Here is a 6,471-nt window from a genome sequence, read left to right on the forward strand (position 1 = left end):
TCATTAACAATTATTATATATGACTGAATGCTTTTAAATTCTATTGTTCCAATTGACATTTTAATTTTCAATATGTAATACAATAAGTGTTTCGTAACTACTGTGATAAAAAATGTCACATGACAGATAATGAAAATTTCAAATGTTAATTTTGATTCAAATGTTACATATATATTGATACATAATGACCTAATTTCCAGTCTATTAATTAATAAATATTGTTAATATTGAGTATCTGTATTTCTTTCTGTATATTCTGCAACATAATAAGTGCAATCTTTAAATTTGAACCAAATAAAGATCATTTTCATCAGGTTGAGCTCATGTGTTTGTCTTTTCTTACATTTGTTTTATAAAAAAATGGTATGGATGCAAATGATAGGAAATATAAGTCAACAATGTCATTGGACATCTCTCTTTCTAGCAAACAAAACTAAAACCTTTCTTTTCTTGTTTACTCAAAAAATTAATTTCACTGAAAGCTATGATCACTCTGTGTGTCTGTTAGAAACTGTAGTTTACTAAATAACATATATAGAGGACATTTGCAAATTATTGTGTTTACAGGTTGATCAAATTGATCAATGAAAAAATGTGAGTTCAGCAACAGTTGCTACTCAGTATGAACATTTATTTCTTTTCCATCAGAAGCTGTGAACTGATTGTGGCCAAAACACGTGTCTATAAATATATCCCAGACATACATGTTTGTTTTCTTTTGTGAAAATTGTTATATTTATACATAGATTAAGATCTGTATTTTAAAAATAAGAAGATGTTATATCATTGCCAATGAGACAACTTTTCACCAAATGACAGACATAGAAGTAAGCAACCATAGGTAACCTTATAGCATTTATCATGAGCAAAATGCCCTTTTTCTCTGTTTACATGCCGAAAGTTTGGATTATGACAAACTTGGGCCAAAGAAGCTTTAAGTGCCAGTCTGCCTTAGAATCAGGCAAATTCTAAAACTTTCAAAACATGACATATTTCAAATATTCATCTCTTCCACAAAATATGTTACCTTTAGTCAATCAAAATAGAACTGTATAATAAAATTTTAGAAAATCAATTGCAGTATTATGTATTAGCACTTCGAAGTTCTATATGTTTTACTATTATCCTATGTAAATTCAGGCAATTTCAATTCAAAATAATGTTTATTACCAGAACCGTACAATCACAATGATTGCAAATATAAATACTAAGCAAATAGAAATTTCAGGTTTAAGCCTTCGTCTCTCGGGTTTTTTCGTCTGCTTGTCAAAATTCCATTCCAAAGATTCTGTTGCTTTGTTCATGTAAGAACACAATTTACAGAGTTACTTCCCCTAGCGGAACTCGTTTGATGTAAACAGCACTGATGTCATGCATGTGGCAGACAATGTTGAACTGTAGTTTTTCAATCTTTTCTGACGATGAATGTGGGAATTCAAAATATTCGAAGGATTAAAAGACAACACGCCAATTGGACAATGTAATATTACTGTTGAACCACTTCCCTAGGATTAAAATATGCAAAAATCAAGTCAGAGGGACATTTGATTTTTTACAATATTGGGATCTTTTCCCAATTATATGAACATTCATACTTTGTTTGTCTAAAACACCAACAAACCATAGGAATACGCATGAGATTATTAGAAGGAATGTTGGCTGTGCACAACCGTCTCACAAAGGAAGGATCAAAGCCAGACGGAGCAGTGCCCATCCAGATGAGCAGGGCCTTTTTTCTCTGTTCTACAGAAACACAAGGTACACTATTTACATATATATTCAAAAGATTATTTTGGTCATACACCATTCTCCTCCCCCATTATATATTGTATTGAAAATGGTTTAGGTTCAACATGAATATAAAAAAAGGGGGGGGGGGGGGGGCTCATTATCAGACTCATATTTTGTTTTTGCCTGTTTTTTTCTGGTAGATTGACATGTAAGCTGGTTTTTTTTTCTCATATTTAATAAAGGATGTTTAGAAAATATGGTTATATTGCCAAACAGTAGCTGCGGAACCGTAGCTCTTAGGTCCTTATGTTATTTTTTTACTTACTTGCGGACCATCCGCAAATAGTAAAAAAATACCATAAGGACCTAAGAGCTACGGTTCCGCAGCTAGCCAAATATATGAGTGTGTACTAAACTGAAGGAGACCCCTGAAAAATGGATTATTGCCCTTCCAAAGGAAGGTTCACATTCAATTCTTTAGCAAATGTTAAAGGTTTCATACATTATGATGCATTTAGGCCTAAAAAGATAGCACCAGTGTTTCTACAACAGCTGAGAGGAATTAGGTTAGATAGGTACATGTAGGAAAATGATTGTTTTTAAAAGTTTTTGACTGGTTTAAAAAGGGGAAATTATTTGACGCAATATAAATAGGGCTTTTTCAAAGCTTACAGAAATGTTTATACTTGGTTAGGTTATCAAAGGAACAACTATTTTTTTTTTAAATAGGCCAACAAATTACAGAAATATTTTTTATTTGATGATTTATTAAACCGTACCTTATTGGCTTAATGGGAGGAATATATTGTTTTTATCGGTGCTATTAAAAAATGACAAGACAATCTTTCCGGTGTACTGTAATGTAGGCGATTTTAATCATAAAATAAAGGTCAGTGTTTTTAGTACTTCAAACACACATGTACACATTTTTGGTTTGCCTTAGGCCCATTACCATATTTATAATTTTTGAATGTATAAAAAAAAATGAACCCAGTCTTTGAAACTCTAGTTCTCAGGGGTTAAAACATGCATTGTATTCTGCATAACCTGTACTTAGGGAAATGACTTTTCTCAGTTAATATTATTTGCAACTTATTAAATTGGTCTAAAGTAAGAGCTTCAAAGAAATTTGTATTGTCTTAATAAATTATATCATTCATTCATATACATGTATATATTTTTATCAGACTTAACAAATTTTAAACTTTTTCTTCAGGATTTGCTGAATTGCAGAGGTGATTTGTAAAGACACATACCTTTAATATTTGAAAAGACTATTGCACATGTTGCACTGAAGAGGTAAAAATTATTTGAATTCAAATATTTTATATACCAGTAAATTCCAGTAATTGATTGTTTACTTCAACCCATCCCCACTGGGTCCATATTTTAAGTTGAAATATTTTTTTATACATTATTTTGTGATTTTAGAAATAGATAAGAATTACTTTAGCTACAAGATGTTTTTTGCATCGGGATGATCCCCATCCACAACGGGACAGCTCATAGATTTCCCCGTCGGTATGCAAATGCTGATTTACAAAATGATTTTTGCATATTGGTTCAGTGTTGAGCAAGTGGTGAATTCATCTTATGATATAAGATATACATGTATATATATATATATGTTACAACAAGAACTAGGTCAACATGACCTACATTTTCTGCTGGAGCTACTTGAGTAAAATTTTGACAATGCTAAGAGTTTAGCCGAGATCACCTACACATATATTGTCAACAACATCGAGAGTTTTTTCCCTACTCAAAACATATTGGTGTTTAAAAAATGTTGATTAGGTCAAAGTTTAAGTGAAACTAATAATAATAAATAAATATTATTTGATATAAAGTTGTATTATCATTCAATTTGATGCATCTTCTATCCATGGAGATTATTTGGCCCTGTCCCCTTACCGCAGCTCCAATTCATGGTCTATTGCTCTTGTCATTTTAGCAAAGTTTACATTTTAAAGTGTGTGATTACATGTATAGATCAGTTAATAAAGAACCACTTATGATAAGTTAGTTTTACATGTTTTATTTGAATGTAGGAATGCCTTTTACCATCAGGCGTCAAACGGTCATTTTCGGCTACCGTTAGCGTCAAATTGGTTAAAATCGTACCGTGATTCATCAAAATATCCTTATCGTGATTCGTCAGAGGCCTCAAAAAATTATTGTTACTGTTAATTTTGGAAAATATTTAACGTGATTCGTCAAAATCAGTAGATTTTTGTATCGTCTAAAAGAAAGAGTACATTTTATTGTCATGGACCTAAAATTACCGTTAACGTCATTTGGCAAGAATTTTTATCGTTTTTTGTCATGATGGTACCCCCATTACCACCCTCTTATTTGGTATGCAGTTGTATTAGCATTAATGGCATTACTTAGGTCTACAAACATTTTTTAGGCCCTTTACTTTCAGTAATGGTTCATCCACTTTGAATATTTGGCATATTTTTACATTTCAGAGTATAACTATTTGATTTCATCATTTGAATTTTTCTATCAAATTAACATACAGACTGTGTCAAGTTTATTTTTTAACTAACTTTTACATATTTTAGTGACAAAAAATGAAGAAATACTTTTGATATGTATAAAGGGAAAAATGACAAGTGATTGCAAAATCACTAGTAAGCAAGAAAAAACAATCTTCCACCTGGGTCTTGCACATAAATTTGTATATTGTTCCCATTGTCCACATACATGTACCAAAATTCATGGCCGTTTCCTAAGTGTTCGTCTTTTCATTCAACCAAAATGAACCATTGAACTTGAAATTATCAATATGAACTGTAAATAAATTGCTAATATATTTATTTTGATTTTTACTGAAATTTCATATGATTGCAGGATTGATGATTAAAAGATTCGACTACAGCAAAGTTCAATGAGGCTCATCATATTGTGATGCCAATATTGCGCACTGGAGTAGGAAAATCAAAATGTTTGTTGCGAATGGACATAAGGAGATAACATGCCTTCAAATTGACCAACATTCTCGAAGTGAAGGATGACAACTTATAGCCTCTATTCACGGAGATTGCATAGCCATGTTTGAACCTAAAGAAAAGATATACCAAATCTGAATGACAGATAAAATAATAAGACATGATAAATATAAGAAGACTCTGAACAATCTGAATACTGTTAATTTTTTAAAAACATTTGAATGTTGAGATTGGTTGAGTATCTCGATGATAAGAACTTGCATTCTGAAATCAGAATTTGGATGAGCTTTTCCTGTACTAGCATAAATTAATCTCTAATTTTGGTCAGTTATTTTCTAAAACATTATAATAAATGAATGCAATAAGTTGTGCAATTTATTGTTTTCTTTTTGAAAAATGTTGCATGTTTATTATGACATACATTTTTGTCTCGCAGTATGCCACACAAAGGCATTACTATCTGACAGTTGCAGGGCCAACTACATGTATTATATTTTAGATGGTAGAAGACCTGCATTTTTAGTCCCCTACCGACGAAGTCGAAGGGGACTCTAGGTTTGCACTCCGTCCGTCTGTCTGTCTGTCCGTCTGTTTGTCCTTCTGTCAGTCCGGCAAATCAGTTTTCCACACTTTTTTTCTTCATGCTTGAAGATATTGATTTGATATTTGGTATATTGTTTTATCATGACAAGTTACAGATCAAGTTCGAATTGTGTTCCGGTCTGATAATTTTGTGCAGAGTTATGGTCCTTGGACTTAGAAAATTCACTCAAATAATCAGTTTTCTGCACTTTTTTTCGTCATGCTTGAAGATATTGATTTGATAATTGGTATATAGTTTTATCATGACAAGTTACAGACCATGTTTGAATTTTGTTTCGGTTTGATGATTTTTTGCAGAGTTATGGTCCTTGGACTTAGAAAATTCACTTAAATTATCAGTTTTCTGCACTTTTTTTCGTCATGCTTGAAGATATTGACTTGATATTTGTTATATAGTTTACATCATGACAAGTTATAGATCAAGTTAGCATTTTGTTCCAGTACAATTAATTTATAACCGGTAGGGGACTATGTATTGTCATGCAATACTCTCAGAATGCTTGTTCATATAAATAAGAAGAGCTTGTTTGCAGATACCTTATGTTACAAAGTTTCCGTCTGTCATATGTCCAATTTCCTGGACCTCATTTTCATGGTTCAGCGACTGCTTGATTTTTTTTTTAGTTTTTTGGTCATGTGAATTTCTCACTTATTATGAGTAATATTAGGATAACTATATTTGGTATATGGGTTACTGGCTATGTCTACATGTCGGTCAGACAGGGTTCACCTGACCTCAACTTCATTTCATGGATCAGTGATCAAGGTCAAAGTTACATGCATGTATGAATAGGTTCATTTCTCTTATACTATAAGCAGGTCAACTATGTGTGGTGTATTGAATGATTGTAAGGGATAGATGTCAGTCTAGATCTGGCAGGTTCCACCTGACCTTGACCCCATTTTCATGGTTCATTAGTCAATGTTTAGTTTTTGTGTTTTGGTCCATCTTACAAGATCTTTAAGCAATAGGTTAACTTTATTTGGTGTATGGAATAATTATAAGAACATGTCAGTCTGGCAGGTTTCATATGACATTGACCTCATTTTGAGGGTTCATTGGTCAACTTTTTTTGAGTGTGTTTTGATCTGTTTTTCAAGTACTGTAAGCAATATCTTAAACTATATTTGGTGTATAGAACGATTGTATATGTCTAAGAAGTCGGTGTTATCTGACCTT

The 6,471-nt window shown here is 32.0% G+C and overlaps 1 long non-coding RNA gene across 1 annotated transcript; it reads left to right on the forward strand.

Annotated features, from left to right (window-relative positions):
- The first annotated feature begins 1,270 nt into the window (after nt 1-1,270).
- Nucleotides 1,271-6,227, forward strand: LOC127719048 (uncharacterized). The gene is made up of 3 exons (XR_007990136.1): nt 1,271-1,758; nt 2,948-3,030; nt 4,591-6,227. It is a non-coding gene; the product is annotated as an uncharacterized LOC127719048 (long non-coding RNA).
- The last annotated feature ends 244 nt before the right edge of the window (nt 6,228-6,471 follow it).

Source organism: Mytilus californianus, unplaced genomic scaffold (assembly GCF_021869535.1).
Source record: "Mytilus californianus isolate M0D057914Y unplaced genomic scaffold, xbMytCali1.0.p SCAF_10, whole genome shotgun sequence".
NCBI classification, from domain to species: Eukaryota; Metazoa; Mollusca; class Bivalvia; order Mytilida; family Mytilidae; genus Mytilus; species Mytilus californianus.